This window comes from Macaca fascicularis, chromosome 2 (genome assembly GCF_037993035.2).
Source record: "Macaca fascicularis isolate 582-1 chromosome 2, T2T-MFA8v1.1".
NCBI lineage: Eukaryota > Metazoa > Chordata > Mammalia > Primates > Cercopithecidae > Macaca > Macaca fascicularis.
Genome location: NC_088376.1, coordinates 123,906,453 through 123,929,220, shown reverse-complemented (window position 1 = coordinate 123,929,220; position 22,768 = coordinate 123,906,453). Strand labels below are relative to the sequence as shown.

General features: G+C 38.3%; 1 protein-coding gene across 23 annotated transcripts in view; it reads left to right on the top strand.

Moving 5' to 3' along the window:
- FHIT (fragile histidine triad diadenosine triphosphatase) overlaps positions 1 to 22,768 on the top strand; it is a 1,487,537-nt gene that overhangs the window by 405,706 nt on the left and 1,059,063 nt on the right. The window contains exon 1 of one of the 23 annotated variants that reach the window (XM_045384835.2): positions 17,719 to 17,779. The exons of the other annotated variants lie outside the window; for them this stretch is intronic. The gene's annotated coding sequence lies outside the window, so the exon portion shown is untranslated. Of the gene's footprint in view, positions 1 to 17,718; positions 17,780 to 22,768 lie in introns of those variants that run through there. 23 annotated transcript variants of the gene reach the window in all.

Below are 22,768 nucleotides of genomic sequence, written 5' to 3'. Positions count from 1 at the left end.
TTTCCCTCTCATTCCACAGTCACTTGAAACCCATGGTTTATGCAAAATTTGCAAAGTTAGGCAGGATTGCTCCTAGAGTTGTAGAACTGTGAGACATTGCTGCATCTTGTCATGGGATGAGGCAGGCATCTTTAGATAGTTTACCTGGAAAACAAAGAAAATTTAAAGGCAGTAAATGAAATAAGGCAAAATGGAGCACTGGTGTTATGTGCTTTTTCATACGAGCCTTTGCATATAATTATGTGATCCTTTTTGTTATTGTTTGGGTTAGTGTTTTAAGCTCTGAAGGAAGGCTTTTTTTTTTTTTTTTAGACGGAGGCTCCCTCTGTCTGTTACCCAGGCTGGAGTACAGTGGTGCGATCTCAGCTTACAGAAACCTCTATCTCCTGGGTTTAAACAATTCTCACGCCTCAGCTTCCCAAGTAGCTGGGATTACAGGCACAAGCCACCACACCCAGCTAATTTTTGTATATTTAGTAGAGATAGGGTTTCACCATGTTGGCCAGCCTGGTCTTGAACTACTGACCTCAAGTGATCCACCCATCTCAGCCTCCCAAAGTGCAGGGATTACAGGAATGAGCCATTGCGCCCATCCAGAAGGCTCTTTTTAAACATAAAAGCTGTCAATATAAAATATATTGTTTCTGGAAGGGTGGCATTTTAATATTAATAATTACTGATAAAAAAAAAAAACTGGCAGGGCACGGTGGCTCACTCCTGTAATCCCAGCACTTTGGGAGGCTGAGGCGGGCAGATCACGAGGTCAGGAGATCAAGACCATCCTGGCTAACACAGTGAAACCCCGTCTCTACTAAAAAAATACAAAAAAGTAGCCAGGTGTGGTGGCAGGTGCCTGTAATCCCAGCTACTCGGGAGGCTGAGGCAGGAGAATGGCATGAACCCAGGAGGCAGAGTTTGCAATGAGCCAAGATCGCGCCACTGCACTCCAGCCTGGGCAAAAGAGCAAGACTCCATCTCAAAAAAAAAAAAAGAACTATAGACTATTTAAGTTTTAGAAACCCTACTTACTCCTAGAAAGACGTATATTTTGTCTCCTAATAGTGAAGGATATGTGCCCGATGTCTCCAAAACCCCTTTGCTATTTCTTGTCTTTACACAGACAGACTCAGAGTTCTACTGTTTGCTGTGTGCTCTTAGTGAACTCAACCTCTCGGAACTCTGGTTTCTTCCTCCATAAAATGAAGCTAGTTATTCTAGGGAACTGCTGCAAAGAATAGTTGTGAAGGATTAACTGACGATTTATGTAAAGTGGTTAGCAAGGTGGCTGGTATACAAATCTTTCAAGAAATGGAAGCCATAATGATTGTGATTAGAAGGAATTATGCAATTACCAACTCTGGATTGGCATTTTAGGATTTTCAGTATTGTATTTCTCTTGGGATATTATCTATTGCAGTTTTCAATGAGTCAGGATTTAGAGATATCTGAGACCAAAGAAATAAGGTAAAATAACGTGGCCAAGTACCATGTAGATTATCACTGATAGTCATGATTCTGTATAAGTCTCATTGCTTTGAGATTAAATGCCACCAGTCTAAGAGCTAGAATTGATTGATGTTCTACCATTCTATCATTCAACTTTATGCTGTGTTTTCATTCCAAGCCTTCTCATGTACTTGGCAAGATGATCAAGGAAGCCCTGACCCTGGCTTCTATTTCTACTTAAAACTAAACTCAAATGTCACTAAATGAGGGAATGGATGGAGGTTAAGTATTTTGAGGCGAGGTGTTAGGAAATGCAAAGCAATGTTTCCTAAATGTTTTTACTTGTTTCCATTTCCAGTATGGCTAAGTAAGTTCTACTGGACCTGCAATTCTCACAGATATCAACTATAAAGTACCAAAAGACCAAAAAAAAAAAAAAAAAAAGAAAAAAGAAAAAAGAAAAAAAGAAATTACTAGAGAATAAAAATAAGCAGAAAGATTCTGGAAGGGAGCTGAAATTCAAAACTTGGAAGCACAGATCTGTCCAGAGTGAGTTTCCCATTTTACAACTTTTAGACTGAAAGCAGGCTAAAATTAATGTCACTTCAGATGGCCAGCCTCCAATAGAAAACTCACAGTGTTTTTGGTTTGAAGACCCAAAGAACAAGGTTCAGGGCAATCATAGCCACAGGAAAATGAATTTAGAATCTTGGAAAGAGGAGAGGCAGAGAGGGGAAGCTCCCAAATCTGTATATAAACACTACCCACATTTCTGGCTGACTCTTGGATTTATTAATGTGAGACAAACTAAACTTTCAGACAAAAAGAGTTACCAGAGATAAAGCAGAATATTTCATAATAGTAAGTCATATTAAGAAGGTGTAAGAATTGTAGATGAATATGCTCTTGATAAAATTCCAAGTGAGGTCACGTCATGTAATTTTGACGTATATGTCATGTGTATATTCTTGGATGGAGCAGACACAAATTATCACAAAGTTAAAAGAACTGAACTGAAGTTTGAGCTGCCACCCAAAAGATAGTTTGAAATTTGAGTATAACTAATTGCCTGCTAAAACAAATAAATCAATACCCTTCAGAAAACTGTAACAGGATTCAAACTCTTCATACCATAACATACATACTTGCAAATCATACAAGCCCAAATTACATGATCTATGAAAACCCAATAAAATTGACTCATTCTGAAGACAAAAGGCAATTATCTGAGACCAATTCCAAGATGAGCCAGATGTGGGAATTAACAAAGATTTTAAAGTGGCTATTATAACCATGCTCCACAAATAATAGGAAAATAAACTCACAATGAATAAGAAGGTAGTAAACAGAAACTGCAAAAAGAACCAAATAGAAATTCTGAAAACTGAAAATACAATATTCAAAATAAAAACTCATTGAGTATACTTACAGCAACTGGAGGTAAAAAAGGAAAGTGTCAGTGAACTTAAAGAGATCCATAGAAATTTTCTTTTGGAAGAACTGAAAGAAAAAAAGACTTAAAACAACTGAATAGAAAAAATAAACAGAGACTCAGGGACCTGTGTAACAGAAATTAAAATGCCTAGTTTACATGTAATTGGAGTCTCAGAAGGAGAAGAGAAAGAGAATGAAACAGAAAAAATATTTGAAGAAATAATGGGCCCAAATTTTCAAATTTGGTGAAATACATAAATGCATAGAGCAAGAAATGCAGTGAACCCCAAATGGGATACATTTAAAGAAAACTGTGCATAGGTACGTCGTATTCCAACTGGTGAGCACCAACAATAAAGAGAGAATCTTGATAGTAGCCAGAGAAAAATGGCACAGTATCTTTGGTGGAACAATGCTTTAAATGAACACTGCCGTCTCGTCAGAATTTATAAAGGCCAGAAAAAGTGAAATGATATTTTTAAAGTACAAATGAGGGGGGAAAAAAAGCAAAAAACTGTTAATACAGAATTCTACATGTAGTGAAAATACCCTTTGTGAGTAAAGGCAAATTAAGGACATTTTCAGATAAAAGGAAACTAAGAGCATTTATTGTCAGCGGACCTGCACCACAGAAATGCTAAAGGAAAGATTATTCAGGCTAAAGTGAGATAACACCAGATGGAATCTTAAGTCTTCAAGAAGGAATAAAAAAAATTGGAAATTGTAAATATAATTTTTCATGATAAGATCTTTAACATACACAGGACCTGTTAAAGCAAAAATTATAACATTGTCTTGTGGTGTTTGTGATGTCATATGTATAGATGTAATTCATATGACTTTATAGCATAAAGAATGGAGGTGGTGGCAAATGGATTTATACAGTTGCAAAGTTTTTCAATTTTATGTAAGATAGTATAAAATTAAATCTAGGTAGACTGTGAAAGATCAAGAATATATGTTTTAATTCCTAGAACAACCACTGAAAATCCAAAGATAAAATAGAATCCTAAATTAAAAGAAAAAAAAAAGATCCAAAGATTGCAGAGGGAAGAAAAAGAAAAACAAGAAGCAGAGGAGCAAACAGAAAACAAATAATAAACTTACAGCTCTAAATGCAACCAGATCAGTAATCAGATTAAATGTCAATGGACTAATGACTCTAAAATGTAGAGGTGTCATAGCAAAATTCTACCTGATGTACAAAGAAGAGCTGGTACAATTCTACTGAACTATTCCAAAGAATTGAAGAGGAGGAATTTCTCCCAAACTCATTCTATGCATTCACCCTGATACCAAACCTGACAAAAACACAATGAAAAAAAAAATCAATAGGCCAATATCCCTGACGAACATAGAGGCAAAAATCTTCAACAAAATACTAGCAAACCCAATTCAGCACATCAAAAAGTTAATTCACCATGATCAAGTAGGCTTCATTCTGGCTTGCAAATTTTGTTCAACATATGCAAATAAAAATGTGATTTACCACATAAATAGGATTTTAAAAAGCCTTAGAATCATCTCAATAGATGTAGAAAAAGCTTTTGCTATAATCCAACATCCCTTCATGATAAAAAACTTCAAGAAGCTAGGCAATGAAGAACATACTTCCAAATAATAAGAGCCATCTATGATAAAACCACAGCCAATATCATACTGAATGGGCAAAAACTGAAAGCATTCCCCTTGCAAACTGGAACAAGACAAAGATGTCCACTCTTACTACTCCTATTCAACATAGTACCGGAAGTGCTAGCCAGAGCAATCAGGTAAGAGAAAGAAATAACATGCATCTAAATAGGAAAAGAAGAAATTGAACTATCTCTCTTTGCAGACAATATGATTCTATTCCTAAAAAACTCAAAGACTCCACCAAAAGCCTCCTAGAACTCAGAAACAACTTCAGTAAAGTTTTGGGACGCAAAATCAATGTACAGAAATCAGTAGCATTTCTGCACACCAATAATGTTCAAGCTGAGAGCCAAATCAAGAAGGAAATCCCATTAACAATAGCCGGAAAAAATAGAAGTATATAAAATACTTAGGAATACATCTAACCAAGGAGATGAAATATGTCTACAAGGGGAACCACAAAATACTGCTAAAAGAAATCATAGATGACACAAACAAATGGAAAAACATTCCGTGCTCATGGATTGGAACAATCAATTTCATTAATGGGGCCATACTGCCCAAAATGATCTACAGGTTTTATACTATTCCTATAAAACTACCCTACCTTATTTCACAGAACTGGAAAAAACTATTATAAAGTACATGTGGAGTCAAAAAAGAGCCTGAATAGCCAAAGCAAACTTAAACAAAAAAGAACAAAGCTGGAGGCACACATTTTTCAACTCCAAGCTATACTACAAGGCTACAGTAATCAAACCAGTGTAGTACTGGTACAAAACAGACACAGAAACCAATGGAACAGACTAGAGAACCTAGAAATACAGCTGCACACTTACAACCATCTGATCTTCAACAAAGTCAACAAAAGGAATGGAGAAAGGATTCCTTATTTAACAAATGGTGCTGGGATATCTGGCTAGCTATATACAGATGAATGAAACTGGACCCCTACATTTCACCATATACAAAGCTAACTCCATATGGAGTAAAGATTTAAATGTAAGAACTCAAAGTATGAGAATCCTAGAGGAAAACCTAGGAATCACCATTCTGGACATCAGCCTTGGGAAAGAATTTATGACTAAGTCCTCAAAAGCAATTGCAAGAAACCTAAAAATTGACAAGTGGGACTAATCAAACCAAAGAGATTCTGCATAGCAAAAGAAACTATCAACAGAGTAAAAAACCTATAGGATGACAGAAAATATTCACAAATTACACAGCCACTAAAGGTCTAATATCCAGAATCTATAAGGAACTTAAATGATTGAACAAGCAAAAACCAACCCCATTAAAAACTGGGCAAAAGACATGAACAGAAACTTCTCAAAGGGAGACAAGACATACAAGTGGCCAACAAACATGAAAAAATGCTCATCATCACCAATCATCAGAGAAATACAAATCAAAACCACAATGGAATACCATCTGACACCAGTCAGAACGGCTAAAGTAAACAATGAAATACCATCTCACACCAGTCAGAACAGCTAAAGTAAAAAAACAAAAAACAAAAAACAAAAAACAAAAAAAAACATGTTGGTGAAACTGCTGACTGCTGAGAAACAGGAATGCTTATACACTATTGGTGGGAATGTAAATTAGTTCAGCCACTGTGGAAAGCAGTTTGGAGATTTCCCAAAGAACTTAAAACAGAACTACCATTTGATCCAGCAATTCCTTTACTGGGTATAGATCCAAAAGAAAACAAATCATTCTACCAAAGACACACGTGCTTGCATGTTCATTGTCACAGCACTATTCACAATAGCAAAGATATGGACTCAACCTAGGTGCCCATCAATGGTGGATCAGATAAAGAAAATTTGGTACATATATACCATAGGATATTATGCAGCAATAAAAAAGAATGAAATCATGTCATTTGCAGCAACATGGATGCAGCTAGACACCATTATCCTGGCAAATTAATGCAGGAACAGAAAACAAAATGCCACATGTTCTCACTTATAAGTGGGAACTAAACTGTGGGTACTTGTGGACATGAAGATGGTAACAATAGACACTGGGGACTACTAGAGCAGGGAAGAAGTGAGGGGGAAAAAGGTTGAAAAACCAAATGGTGGGTACTATGCTCAGTACCTGGGTAATGCTACCATTCATACCCCAAACCTTAGCATGATGCAATATACCCAGGTAACAAACCTGCAAATGTACCCCCTGAATCTAAAATGAAAGTTGAAAAAAAAAATAAATAGAAACAGATGAAAGAGGTTTTTTTCAAAAAGACCTAAGCCCAACCTTTATGAATGTAAGCTACTTTCAAATGATTGACAAAATGAATAAATTTTGTGGGCAAAGAAACCAACCAAACAAAAATAAATAAACATCCAAAAAATGCAGAGATGATTAGAATGTATAAAAAAGCAAGAACAGCTATATTCTGTTAGGAGATAGCCTTTAAATGTAAAAACACAGATAGGTTTAAAATAAATTGCTGGAAATAGATACACCATGGAAACAGCATAGGAAGTCTAGAGTGGCTATATTAATATCAGACAAACTAAACTTTAAGACAAAAAATATTATCAAAGATAAAGAAGAAAGTGTCATAATAAAGGAGTCATTATAGTAAGAAGACATAAGGATTATACATGAATATAGACTTGATAAAATTCCAAGTGAGATCACTTTATGTCTTTTTGAATCTAGAATTGTTTGAGGACTATCTCAATCATGAGTCAAAAGACACAAGTGGCTCATCACTTTAAGGTAACAATCATTTAGTAAAATCATGGAATAAAAACTCAACACAGGTGAAAAAACATAATTGGAGAGTATAGAGAGCTCAGTATAACTGCTGCTAAGTTTTTTATTATAATATTTTACAACATGTGTTTGCTTCATTTAATGCATTGTATATGTTTAAGCACCTCCCATGATCTAGGATCAAGTTGGATGCCTTCATAATTCCTCAAACAGAATTCATATTTAATTAGTATGCACCAGAACAGGCATTAAGCCTATACTGGTTGGTGCCTTTACCATACTAATTGTTAAATATTTTAAATATCATCTGTCTTAGTCCATTTGTTTCTGCTATAACAGAATACCCGAGACTGGGCAATTTAATAAAAGAAAATAAATCTATTTGGTTCATGGTTCTGGAAGTTGGGAAGTACAACAGCATGGTGCTGGCATCTGGTGAGGGCCTTTGTGCTGGTCATTCCATGGAGGCAGGCAGAAGGGCAAAAGAAAATGAAAATGAGCAAATGAGAGGGCCAAACTCATTTTATAATAACTCACTCATGATAACAAACCTACTTTCTTCATAATGATGTTAATCCATTTATGAAGATAGAGCTCTCAAGACCTAATCATCTCTTAATGGTCCCACCTCTTGATGGTCCCACTTCTTAATACCATCACAATGGCAGTTAAATTTTAACATAATTTTTGGAGGGGACATTTAAATCATAACATAACCCCTGCTTACAATACTTATATAAGTTCAAAGTGTTTCCTCCATTTGTCAGTGGAAGAATCTGTGGCTGTAAGAGGTTCATACTATGTTGCCCAATGTCATACAACTAATGGATAGCACAGCCAACCTTCAATGTGAATCTGTCTGTTTCCAAACTTCTTCCACCGCACAGCATCGTTTTTCTCTGGGGTAACACCACTGACTCATTTTTGTTAGGGTATGCATATGAGAAACTACAGTGCTATTTTGTGGATTCCCTTGAAGATAAATGAACATTTTGATGGTATCTGACTACATTCTGGATATAGTCAATGGCTGTGAGAGATAGGGAAGTTTGATATTTCACGTAGAGGTAGACCATGATTTGGGCCCAGTTTTGTGAGTACCCTAAAGTATAAACTATTAAACCTGAAAATGTCACAATTGTATATTCTTTTTTTTTTTTTTTTTTTTTTTTTTTTTTTTTTTTTTTTTTTTTTGAGACGGAGTCTTGCTCTGTCACCCAGGCTGGAGTGCAGTGGCAATCCCACTTTGGGAGGCCAAGGTGTGTGGATTTCTTGAGGCCAGGAATTTGAGACCAGCCTGGGCAACACGATGAAACCCCATCTCTACTAAAAATACAAAAATTAACCAGGCATGATGCTGGTTGGGAGTCTGAGGTGCTTGGGAGGCTGAGGCAAAAGAATCACTGGACTCCAGGAAGCAGAGGTTGCAGTGAGCTGAGATGACTCCACTGCACAACACAGCCAGACTGTCTCAAAAAAAAAAAAAAAAAAAAAGAGTCTGTATTTCCAATAGACATGTTTATAGTAAGAATTTGGAATTTATGGACAACTTTTCCAGATTTCCATGTACTCTGTGACATGAGAGAAAAACAGCAAGTAAGGATCCTCACCTAGCCTGGGGCAGAATTTTACAGCAGTGCATGAAGTTTGGAGGGATAAATGATTTCTAAATGATTTTTAAGGGTCTATGCGTTTGTGTTTTACTTGTAATTAATATAACTACAATTATTTCTTAAAGTCAACATTTCAGACTTTTAAAATGTTACTATGTATCGAATGAATGCCACGCTGGCTGATTTTGAAAATATTCTCTAAATCTTTACAATGATCTTAGAAATATATATCATCCCTATTTTAGAGATAAGGACCCTGAAGCTTCCATATTTTTTCCTTGTAACTAGAAGGCTAATATGTTTGATCCTCTTCATGACATAGGACCCAAGCAATAAGCTATGGCTTCACTCTACTTTGCTTGTGGGGTTTTCTATGCCATTTCCATGTTATAGGTGAGGTCCCCTAGCCTGGAGTCGGGTGACTTGGATCCTTGTTATGGATCTTATTACTTAGCTAAGAAATCTCAACTTCCTTCAGGGTAGCTTATAAACTATTTTAAATAAGGTTACTAACATATATGTAGAAAATCAGGAAACAAATCTGCTAACCGCTATTGCTAATAGAGTTGCAAACATACATTGAGCATGAGAATTCATTCTTGAGTTTTCTGACAAGCAGAGCAAAGAGGGAAACAAAAGTTTCATATTATTGTAATCAGAAAAGTTAAAATGTCAGAAATTCCTCATATGACCTCTAAGATCCCTTCTTATTTCTGAGATTTTATAAAAAGAGGTGTAATAACACCTAAAATTCAGAATCTTAATACGATTAAATAAAATCATATTTGTGAATGAATATTAGATTACTGTTTTTCTTCTTATATAACTCCAATAAAGGCTCATGGTAGAAATCTGAGGACAGTCAGCTTTGTTAAAACCCCATACTCTGAATTTCTGCGGGTCAACTGGTCTGTAGTTAAGTATCCCTGTGTTGTCAGTAACTGTGCGAAAGACTTTTATGATTTTCTTCATACAAAGCGGATGTTATTGTCCATGTTTCATAAATTAGGAAACTGAGCCCCCGAGAAATGATGTAATTAGACCAAGGCCACAGAGAAGTATTTTAGTCAGAATTTGAACCTCTATCTCTCTGTCACCAAGGCCTGTGTTTCTTCCAGTACACTGAATCATTTCTAAACTACTGAATAACTTAACAGTTTTGGCATTATTTCTAAAAATAATTCCAGCTTATAAAGTGGTCTGCATGAAGAACCAGCACATACTGGGTTAGAATTCATGTACTGTGAAATCACCAGTGGAGTCATGGCTCAGAAAGCTCCACATCGCCCCTGACAACATCCAGAGAACTTTAAATATCTATATTTTGTTTTTGTGCTTTGTTTTTTAAGAAGCAATTTCTTCATCAAGACTTGAGGACTTAGAGAGTGACAGAGAGTTAAGGTTGCCTGGGGACCATTAGTGACAGCTTTGCCAATACAGTTGGAATGTTCCTCAACTGTAAAGCTTATTTAATGAAAAGAGACCCAAGAAACCTTTCTACTAATGTGTAGTGCTCTCTTGTCAGTTTGAAATGAGCAAACTGTCAGCTTGCCGATTACCACGCACACAGTATATGCTCATTAAATCATGCACTGTGGGTTTCTTCAGGTTGTCAAACTGCTTAATTGAAAAAATGTGTAGTGTCGCTCTTATGGGAAAGAGGCAAGAATCAAAGGGCTGGAGAGCTTACTCTTAATATTTCAGTTTGCTTTTAACTACAGCCAGAAATTGTTCTGTTTTATAGTTTTGATTAAAGCACTATTCCTTCTGTATTTTTCTTGTTTTGTTTATAATTCAAACACTGTAATTATAATGGAGTTGCTTTTATAATAGAGCTACTAAATCATTCTGCCAGCTGATGAAAACTAAAGGGAAGGGTTCATTCTCTTGCGCTGTAACTGTAAGGCCAGCTTGGGTGTGTTGAGGCTGAAACAAACTGGGAATCAAGAGCTCCAGATGGATTTTGGTCTTGCTAAATCTCTGCTTCAGGGTTTGCATTTTGTAGAAGGGTTAGGCCTTATCATCACCTCAGTGTGTGGGTTAATCCTTTCTGACAGAAATGCCCTTAGGCTAGTAAGGTTTCTCAATTTGTTTATATGATAGCTTTAAAAGATACCAATGCCCATACAGAAGAAATCAGAATCCTTGGGGGTAAAGTGCTTTAAAAGCCCCAGGGGATTCCAGTATGAGCCAGGGTTGAGAGATACTAGACTAAATGGACTTGAGTTGTCCAGTAGCTCAAGTCAAGACTAATATTACCAGCTGTTATCATCAACCCTGCTCACATCAACTTACGTTTTCTAAAGCCTTATACAACCTTTAAGGTTTCAGAAGGTTAAAAACTCAGATTTCTGGGCTCCACTTAGATCTATTAAATAAGATTCTTGGGGGTCAGGGCCCAGGAATCTCTGTTTGTAATAAGAGCTCTGGGTGATTCTTACGTACTAAGGTTTGAGAATTTCCCAAAGAAGCAAGGTGATATTTATAAGTGGGGTTCAGTGAAACTTCAGAGGAGAGTGTGCAAATCACAGTAAACTGAGGGCAAGGTTTTTTATGCTTTTTAAATGGTAAGGATTTTGGTACATTCATTTGGGTCTAACAGGAGTCATGCATGGTTATAATAGCATCAACTTTATTTAGGGAAAAAAGACCCCCACTATCACGTGCCATGTAAGACCTGGGAATACACATTCTATTGCCTCTTTAATCTTTAGGTACCAGGGCCTAATGACCAGGGCCAATGTGTTTTTCAAGGGCCTCTGAAAATATTCAGAACTAAAAGAAAAAGAAAAATTACTTTGATTTCAGTTTATGCAGAAATTGTACAATCCAAACAATGTCATATTTAATGATACATCAATAAATGAAATTTTATGCTATTATGATCACTAAATTTAATAGTTATTAAACTGTATACTCTTAGAGACATTTTATGAGTTAGCTTTTCTCAGTTCTTAAGAATTCCTGAAACTACATGACGATTACAGGGAAATTATAGGCAATTTAAAAAATTAAATTAACCAAATTATACATAAGCAAATAATTTTAAATGCAAAAGTCTAAAAATATTTTTCACAGATTGCACGTACAAAAACCGTTTCGTGTATGTCAAATAAAATTTATAGAAGTCCATTGGTTTGGACTGAACTCCTGTGCCAAGCTCAACAGACCAAACCAAAATGGAATTACTCATGCTGAAGTTTTGGCCACCAAGCCAAAACTAAGTTTTTCATCTGACCTTCCAATAAATCAGGGGGGAGAACTAGCAGCCAAATCCTCAACTAGACCAGTTGTAGCCAGCATGATAAGGCTGTCCCTCTGCTTTAACCTTTACAAGGAAAGTAACTTGGAAACAACCAATTCGTTTTTGATTCTTTGTTTCTGCCTTCTTCATCCCTTTTCTAGCTATAAGGGAAACCTCCTCTGCTCAGCTCATGGGAACACTCATTCTTTTTTATACAATGAAATTTTGTCTGATTCTAGAATCACAGACAAAAGCCAATTAAGGTCTTTAAACTAAATTTGTTGCAATTTTGCCTTTTGACCTGTAAGTATATCTGATATACTATGGGGTTGAGTCTTTCAAAGAAAATGAGCCTAAAGCCTAGGATGGTCATGTAGGTATTTCCAGAATATACATCTCAAAATTAAAGGATATTTAATTGTCCTAGGCTTCATTCTCATAGACAAGATTATCAAAATATATGCATAAGGAACCTTGAAAAGATACAGTTGAAATAAAAAAAAATAGTGCTCACTTTTTCTCCTTTAAAAAAATAACAAAAGTATAAAAGAAAAAATCAACATTTTTAGCCACATATCACACTTCCTTTGAAAGTACATCACTTACATAAAAGTTGGGACTATTAATGAGCATCAGATGAGAGTGACAAGGCAAATTGCATACTACACCTCCGACTCAGAAAATTACCCCTCAGTAATTGCAGTCATAGCAGTGAAACATGACAAGAACAAAATAAGTGGATGCTACTGGAAATCTTGTGTCTCCGAGGTCAATAGATGACCAGAGCTAAATATATGGTTTTAAAAATCTTCATGGCCTATTCACACTTTGGATTGGACTGCCTATGAGGTCCCCAGTTTCAGGATTCTCCTGATCCATGGAGGATGATTCCTGCTAGTGAGGTCTTCATCAACATCTTATTTAAGGTATGCCTCCCCTTTCTTTATCTTAGCCTCTTTTTTCCCTTTTTTTTTTTTTTTTTTTTTTTTGGTAAAGTTTGCTGTAGTTGTTTTGTTTGTCTATTTACCTTTCTTTTTGACTATCTCCTCTAGAGTGTAAGCTCCACAAAAGCAGAAACCATGGCTGTACTTCTTTACCAAGTTAATCCTGGGAACAAACAGGGTGGTGACCATTGATCACTTTGCTTTTGCCAGCAATGATCAGTCAGGAGTGGCATGCTATTAGGAACGGTATTATAAATGCTGAACTGGTCAGGAAATATTTTATTTTATTTTTGAGACAGAGTATCGCTCTGCTGCCCAGGCTGGGGTGCAGTGGCACAATCATGGATCACTGTAGCCTCTACCTCAGGCTCAGGCGATCCTCCTACCTCAGCTTCATAAGTAGTTAAGGCCACAGGCACATGGCACCATACCCAGCTAATTTAATTTCTTTTTCTTTTTCTTTTTTCTTTTTTTGGTAGAGAGAGGGTGTCCCTATGCTGCCCAGGCTAGTCTCAAACTCCCGGGTTCAAGCAATCCTCCTGCTTCAGCCTAGAAAATATTTTAGTACATTCCTTTTAAATAGAATTCTAGTTATTAATAAGTGAATGATGGAAAGGACACTATCTGTAGTTCATGTAGACCTCTCTCACCTCCACCAGCATCCAAAAGGGGGGAAAAAGCCACAGAAATCAGCTTGTCTATAAATTCTACAACTTCTAGATGAATAAAATAGTTAATTGTTCACTTGAAAATGACTACTTTACACTTTTGGAGAGAGGCCTGAAAATTTCTTGGCAATACTTCAACTGATTAATAATTTAGAGCAATGATTGACTGGAGAATGGAAGTGGAGCTAATAGCCTCTCATTTTCCTCTTTATTATTTCAGACAAATTGGTAAGTCATGGTGGAGGTGTGGGATGTTTCTGGGTCAACTGGCTAGAAGCCTTAAATTAAAAATGAAGGATGATATTTGATCTTAATTTTCTAAGATGTTGGCCTCACCCCTTGATGGTACGAGATACCTTTGCGATTGCATTGCTTCTGATGCTTAATCCTTCTATGCACTCCTGGCAAAGTCTATATGAACTACAGCAAACTTTTGCTGTGACTCTGCTATGTGTGCCATGTCATGTTAAGCACTGGTTGGGATAAAACAATGGGTTTCATGCAGTTCTAACCTTAAGTAGTTAAAAAGTCTGGCAAAAAAGGCACATATGCCTATAAATCATCCTCCTACCAGGTAAAAAATGTTAAGTATCTTAAGAGAAAGATATGAACAAATATCATGGGAGCCATTAGCTTATGGTATTGATGTGAGGAATCTGCCTAATAGGAAATTAGTGATTTAAAACAACGTGAGAAAGTCAAATCAGTAAAATGGTGTATGCTGATAACAGCAATTTGAATTATGAAGTGGCTAAGGAAGGCGTGCTGGCATGAGAAGCTGGTTCAGAGTTTCAGGGCTACGTAAAGCTGCAGGTCAACCTTCAAAAAGAAAAGAGTCAGATAAATTGATCCTAGAAGGACCAAAGTGAGCCTCCTCCTAGACGGTGCACAGGAGTTTAGCTGGGAATTTCCATTTGTTCTTGGGAGGGGCAATGGCTTTAACAGGAGACAGGGCTGTGGCTGCTGCCTGGCTTGCCAATGTTCTCCTGCCTCTAAGAGAGAAGGAGCTGAGCCTCCCAACTGAATCCCACAAATTCCAAAGAAAGCTTAATTGTTCATCTAGATAAAATAGTTGTGTATTTGAGTGCCACATTTGCTTCCATTGTCTGAATGTTTGCTAACATAATGAAGATCAGGATGCCAGGACTTAAGGAGCAAAGGCTTGTGGACCTCCTATGGTTAAGTTCCTCCTATGCACTTAAGTAATAAACAGAATATTCATGCTTCTATATATATACGTCATTGTGATGGCCTGAATTGTATTTCCCTGAATTGATATGCTGAAGCCTTAATCTCCAACGTGACTGTATTTGGAGACAACCTTTAAAGGTAACCTTAATTATCTCTTTAAAGGTAGGGCGGGCGCTATGGCTCACGCCTGTAATCCCAGCACTTTGGGAGACCGAGGCGGGCAGATCACAAGGTCAGGAGATCGAGACCATCCTAGCTAACATGGTGAAACCCCATCTCTACTAAAAATAAAACAATATTAGCTGGACTCAGTGGTGGGCACCTGTAGTCCCAGCTACTCAGGAGGCTGAGACAGGAGAATGGTACGAACTCGGGAGGTGGAGCTTGCAGTGAGCCAAGATCACACCACTGCACTCCAGCCTGGGTGACAGAGCAAGACTACGTCTCAAAATAAATAAATAAATAAAATAAAAATAAAGGTAATTAATGTTAAATGAGGTCATAAGGGTGGGGCGTAATCCAATATGACCGGTGCCCTTATAAGAAGAAGAAGAGACACTAGGGAAGCAAGCACACAGAGAAAAGGCCGTGTGGCATGGTGAACAAAAAGGCAGCCATACCAAGCCAAGGAGAGAGGCCTCAGGAGAAACAGAATCTGCTGACACCATGATCTTGGACTTTCAGCCTCTAGAACTGTGAGAAATAAATTTCTGTTGTTTAAGTCACACAATCCGTGGTGTTTTGTTATGGCAGCCCAAGCTGACTAAGGTGGTAATTGACAAATTTCCCTGATAGATTTTATTTATGAGCCTCAGTCAACGACAAGTTAAACAGAACTCTTAATTTGGGCCAAAGCAACTATGAAAGTCCTTAAGAAAAGATTCCCCCATCCTGCCTATTGAGTAATTCCCAGCATAACCATACTATAAAGCTACTTATTTATGCAGAGCAATTCTTTCATCCAACCATCTACTTCTTTACCAAATACTCACTGAATTTCTACTATGTCCTAGTTACTCATGGATTATGCTCAAAAGGATCTGTCAGTCTAGAAAAGGAAATATAACAGGCAAGTAAAACACAGTCATTTGTTTGCAGAAATTGCCGTGGTCATGCCAAGAGTGCAGGGATTCATGGCAGCTGGGATGGCAGAGAAGTCTCCTTGGAGGAGATGGCATTGAAGAAGGGTTTTGGAGGATGATGAGATTTAGTCATACAGGGCTGTGCAATGGAGGAAGGACAGTTGAGAAGAGAAAGAATGGTGAACAAAGGCTTAGAGGTTGAATTTCTAGGAGTTTACAGGGAAGCAAGGACTTTGACTAAAATGCAGAGTATGCAAAGAGAAACTTTTTCTTCATAAGGTCGAGCTATCTCAGACTCAAAGGGCTTCTTTCATAACAGAGTGATGATATGTCAGGCATTGTCCTATGTACATTATTCCGTTGACTCATTCATACTCACAGTAATGTAGGTGCTAATATTTTCCCCACTTTATAGATGAAGAAACTGAGGCATAGATGGGTTAAAATACTTGCCGATTACTAATGAGTGGTGGAGCTGGAATTTGAACCTAGGCATCCTGGCTCCAGAGCCCTTGCTTGTATAAAGGAAGCCTGAGAGCATCTGAACTAAAGTGTAAGGGGAAGTACTGGGGGGAGTTGATAGATTTGCAAATGGTACAAGATGCAGAGTTTCAAGAAAGTAGGCAATTTCGTGTATTTCCTTGAGCATAAAGAAAAGCAGAGCCCCTGCCTCCTATAACCATGAGGAGGATCGCAGTGCCCTTGATCACTTTTCAGCAAGTTAGCCATGTTTGCAGCCCTCTGTGGAGATAAATTGTTGGTGCAAGGAAACAAAAGTGTTTTTCAGGCGCTCTGCTGCCATGGTTAGCCTAGGACAGGGTTATGAAAGGAGCTTTTCTGCCTCCGCTGCCTTCCGGGGTTACATTCTTAGTGAATCTACTGCCTCAAAATGGAGCTTGTTAGTTGCGTGTCATCCGAGGGTGGCAATTAGTTGCATGTGTTTGGTTGGGTGCCAGCCCCTCGGGCGCCAGACCTCAGTGCGGGAGCCACTGTTTGTCATGAATTAGTCTTTAAATAAAAGCAAGTTTTTAAAATGGAGCATGCTAATTTGGGTTTTGCTAACCCCTTCTGAAGAAGGCTTGGCCTGTTCGGTGCCAGCTGGCTGAGTTGGCATTCAGCGAGAAACTGGGTCCTTACCAAAAATCGCATTGCTCCTCTCTCCCTCGTTGAGGGGAAAATGGCAGGGAGGAGCTAGCTGGCACTGCAAAACAAGGTGACACCAGGGGCAGGGACAGCGTAGGAATCGGGATGATTAAAGGGAATTGAAGTACCATGATATCCCCGCTGCTCCCCACCTTAGAAAAGAAAAGCTGCCCCTCTTTCTCCCCACTCACGCCACCCTCGGCCACCCATTCAGTAACTTTCTGCATAAAAGGCTTTCTCATCCAATTGCTTATACACTGCACCTTTTATACTCTTCCAAGTTGTCCTTAAGGGATTATCACTGCAGCTTTTAACTTCCCCTAGAAAGAGCTGAATGAACGTGAATGGGGCGGAAGAGTCTTCACTGAGAAAGTGTCCCCATCCCAAAATGCTCACAAAACCTCTAATCACGATGGAAGAATGCCATCCTGTTTTTGGCGGCGGCTGGCTACCAATGCGCTAAGGCACAATGACTGTCCGTATAGGCGGTCATCACAAGGAATCATGTTGCACACACAACTCGTGCTCACAGGTCATGCGGTGCACACACCGGGCCCTGGTCACTTTCACATGGTGCTTTTTCCCATTAACAAAGAGCAACCCCGCCGATCAGAGTTGTGATTCTTGAAACTCAGCCCTTCGCCCAGTAAGTGCTAACCGGAAGACTTGTTTTCTTACACTTTCTAGGTGGATAATCTGATCACCAGAAATGGCAAGGGTGATGCCATCAACAATTGAAAACCGAAACTCTCCTATTTATTTATTTATTTATTTCGGTCTGGTTTGGCAAACATCCCATTGTCTCCAAACAGGATTGCTCGGTATTGGGAGAGCAGCCTTGTACATAGGCAAGACAGAAGAGGAATTTTAATCAGCTTTACATTTGTTCTGAAGCTTCAGGAAAGATGGAAGCTTTTTCTCATACCAACATATCTATGCCGTAGATTGCTGGGAAGTAAGAGTTGTCCTGGTTACTAATGTAGTGTACATTAAATTTCCTGTTTTTTGTTTGTTTGTTTGTTTGAAGCCTGTTTATTTGATGCTGGCACCTCTGTTCTTCTTAAGGCAGCATATTAAGTTTATTAATAAATGACACCCAGTTCCTAAGAGACTCGTCCTAAAAACTTTCCTGACAGGGCAGGAATTTGTTTCTTTTTTCTTTGCTTTTCTTAAAAAAAAAAAAAAAGAAAAAAGAAAAAAACCAGAAAAACAAATATTGAGGCAAAATTGAGGATGAAGAATATTTTGAAAACTTCAGTACTGTAAATAGTTTTAAGGAAGATTTCATTTTTCCAAAACAACACATTTTGCAGTTTCTTTAAATGCTCATTTAATATTTTGGGTCTTGCCAGGACAACGTGTTGCTTTTATGAATAAGAACCAATAATGAGCCCGTGGAGCCTTTAATTTATGATGTGTCTGACAGTATAGTGGTGGATCTGATGGGGATGCATGTGATTATGTCTGCAAGCTGAAAATAACCTAGCTGGTATTTGTTCTGAAAACATTCTGAGAACACCCTCCTGTTAATGGCCCATGGCTTGATCCAGCATCTGGTCAACTAATATATTGTCATTTTTACCATGAAAGTCAGCAGAAATCATTAATGATTCCACAGCCATTTGAGTTCTTCTCTTGTCTAGAATATGACAATTACCATGAAATTATTCCTATTAGCAACATGATTGAATGATAGTAACCTGACTGTAACTTGTTGGCAGAAATTCTCTCATAATGACAGTAATGAACTGTGCATTTGAGTCCTTGCTGGGCTCTGTTAAACAGGAAGGTTGGATATTATGTATGTTTCTAACCCCTCACAAATGATATTTTTTAATGATTATGGGAATTGAAGGAAATGTACTGTTTTGCCGATTTGTTTCAATGAAGGAATTTATCATTTTTATTTAATTTGTTGGGGGAAGGAATCACTGTTTGCCATTAAAAATGTTGTTCAGGGACTACTTAAGTGCTATATACATATTACGATCATCACCAGTATGTATACAGAGCCTACCGTATCAGGCTCTCATGAGAGACCACACTGGAATTTTTAAATGAAACATTCCACACATAATCCTCACCAAAGAGTGAAATAATACCATCAGTGCCAGGGACCCTGAGAAAAATACAGAGACCCCAATACTATTATAAGATTAATAAGTTAATTTTCATTTCTCTTTTGCATGACCTTGGTCTGTAAGGTCACATGACCTGCCTAACTGAAAATGTGTATCGGCAGACCGCCCAAGACACGTAAGACGAGCCAATGAGAAGGCCAGGAGCCAATGAGAAGGCCAGGAGCCAATGAGAAAGCCAGTTAGCCCCCCTGGTAGGGCTTCTGTCATTCATAGCAGTAGGACAGATTAGTTAATTCTCCAAAATCTAGGGAAAGTAGCTAGTGGATTGGACACTTCCTGTGACACATCTCACATCCTCTTGTCTCACTTTCTGTATTAGGGCCATCGCTGTGGAAACTAGGTTAGGGCAAGTGTGACCTAAAGCCTCTTGCCTAAGTGTCATTGGGCATCCCTATTTTCATCCCTGTTTTCTACTGCCTTGGGAGTGAGACTGGCAACCTGTAAGTATAAGACAGTTATTAGCCCATGGAAAAACCCCTGATTGATGGGGACTGGGGGTTGGTGGATAAATAATCTCTTCCATGCCTTGTTCAGACATGTCCAAAGCACATTATACATATACATCTGAAGCGCATAAGTTTTCTTGGAAGATTCCAGCAGGTTGAGCCCTAGGTGCCTGTAGTTGTTATCGACTTGAGAATGTACACTTATATGGTATTTCCGTCTGTAGAGGATTCTGTTGGTTCCCTACCATGACCACCATTAGTGGATCAGCACACCCATGCCCCAGCTGCTTAGAGTGTTGGGTACTACGGTCTCGCAGCTGAACTCATCTCAGGAGAATTTACCCTCTATTGAGGGAAACGAACTTCCCCAGAAATACCTTAGAGGATCCCCTATGCCTGGTCAAGGGCAGTCCACAGCCAGGGACTAACTGAAGCTGTGAAGGGGAATAAGTCTGTGGTGCTGTTCATACTCCATACTCTTGTCCATACTTTGGGATCGGGCCATGGCTGGACTCCAGCTGAAGCCATATCTTCCCTTGGCTTCTTCCTTGGCCCATCCTACTCCCTCATTTCCCCATAGCTTTCTCCTTGGGGCACTATTTCAATCAATTTCTTGTACAAGCATACACATTTCAGGGTGTACTTCTAGGGAATCTAATGTAAGATACCCTTTTTCCCTGTTGCACTCTCCCTAGTTCTTCAATTCGATTGTCCAGGGTTCTTTTCCCAAAATGAACTACAAAGTTGTAAACCTTTGTTTAGGGTCTGCTTTCCCAAGTGGGATGTAAGAGTCAGATGGGGAACACAGGCTAAGGCCGCCAATGATATCAATATGTTTTGGGGTTGTATTCCATGCTGCTGGCTGGGTTAAGTGCACATGGTCTCTACCACATACACTATGGAGGAAACTTAGATTTAGAAAGAATTAGGCACCATAAGATGATACAAAACTGAATGATTCAGAAAATAAACTTAGAAATTGAGACCTATTATTTGGGGCTGAAGAGGATACCAAAGACTTGTTGAGAGAAGTGTGTTTGAATTAGTGAAAGAAATAAATATTTGAGAAGGCAGAGAGAACTGGGGGAAGGAAATTCAGCTTGGAAAGATAGCATGAATAAAGGATCTGAGTGGGCTTGAGAATTATTAGTTTGGGGGAGCCTGATATTGCTATCCCTCTGGGAATAAAGGCTTCATGCTAGAATGGTTCAATAGGTCCAGAATGTGCCTATCCATTTCATTTTATATTTATTTGTTCAACAAATGAATTGACATTCATTTACTTTTTTAACAGCTATCTTTTGAATGTGTATGATGTCCAGGCCTTGTAGGCACTGGAAGTGATACATAAAATACAAATTATCCTGGCTCTCAAAGAGTTTACAGAATAGGAAATATACAAGTAAATGGATATATACATAGAATTACAGGTTTTCTTCCCAGGACTCTGAAGGAAATTGAACAGGATGCAGTGACAGAATATAATAAGAGTCATATATATTAGACTGAATGGACTTATAAGTCCTCTTGGAGGTGATAATGTTTAAGCAGAGATGTAAAAATGAAAAAAAGTAGCCCTAAAAAGGGAGTAGGGAAAGGAGGAACACTGTAGCCAGATGATTGTATGTGCAGAGGTCCCAAGGCAAGAAATGCCTCAATGTGTTAAAAGTACAATAAAAGGCCAGATAATACTCAGCAAGGAAGGAAGCGCACAAGATAAAGTTGGAAGATAGGCAAGAGCAAGATTTTAGAGGGCACCGTATGTTATAAAAAAATGACTTTGGGCTGGGCGCAGTGGCTCACGCCTGTAATCCCAGCACTTTGGGAGGCTGAAGCAGGCAGATCACCTGTGGGTGGGAGTTCGAGACCAGCCTGACCAACATGGAGAAACTCTGTCTCTACTAAACACACAAAATTAGCTGGGCGTGGTGGCACAAAATTAGCTGGGCGTGGTGGCAGGAGAATCTCTTGAACCTGGGAGGTGGAGATTGCAGTGAGCCGAGATAGCGCCATTGCACTCCAGCCTGGGCAACAAGAGCGAAACTCTGTCTCAAAATCAATAATACTAATCGTAAAAGACTTTGGATTTAATCTGAAATGTAATGGAAAACAATTGAAGAGCTCTTAGGAAAGAGGTGATAGTTTATGTTTTTAACATATTAATTTGTTGTGTGGAAAATAGGTTGGGGAGGGCAAGAATAGATATAGAGAGAGCAACACAAAAGCTATTGCAGGCTGGGTGCAGTGGCTGACGCCTGTAATCCCAACACTTTGGGAGGCCAAGGCTGGTGAATCACTTGAGGTCAGGAGATTGAGACCAGCCTGGCCAACATGGTGAAACCCCATGTCTACTAAAAATACAAAAATTAGCAGGATGTGGTGGTGCATACCAGTAATCCCAGCTACTTGGGAGGCTGATGCACAAGAATCACTTGAACTTGGGAGGTGGAGGTTGCAGTGAGCCCAGATGGTGCCACTGCACTCCAGCCTGGGTGACTGAGCGAGACTCGGTCTCAAAAAAACAAAACCAAACAAACAAAAAACAAGCTATTGCAGTAGTGCATGTGAGAATAGATGATTAACTGGTCTAAATTAGAGTCAATGGATGTGCACTAGAATTTACTAGACTGTAATTCAAGACAGTAGGGGCTTTGTCTCTTGATCACTATTGTATTCAGGCCTACATCTAAGGTTTGTGGGGCCCCCGGGGCAAAAAGGAGGTCATATATCATCTGTCTAAATATTTAAAAATTAACAAATCCAGCTAATAAGCCATGAAAGAAGTGTTTTTTATCCTCTGCCATGACAATACAACTTTTTTAAGGACAAAATCTAAATGTATAGGTGAAGCCCTAGTTTTTATGTGGTTGAAAATTGGCCAAATATCAAAGACAACAGAACTTGATTATTATGGTACATGTTCCGTTATTGGGCTGATGACATTTTAGCGAATTTTTTTTTAAAGACTGAAATAGTTCTTAAATTATTATATATTTATTCCAAATAAGTTATTTTTTCTCATCTTCATTTCAGTAAAATTGCTATGTT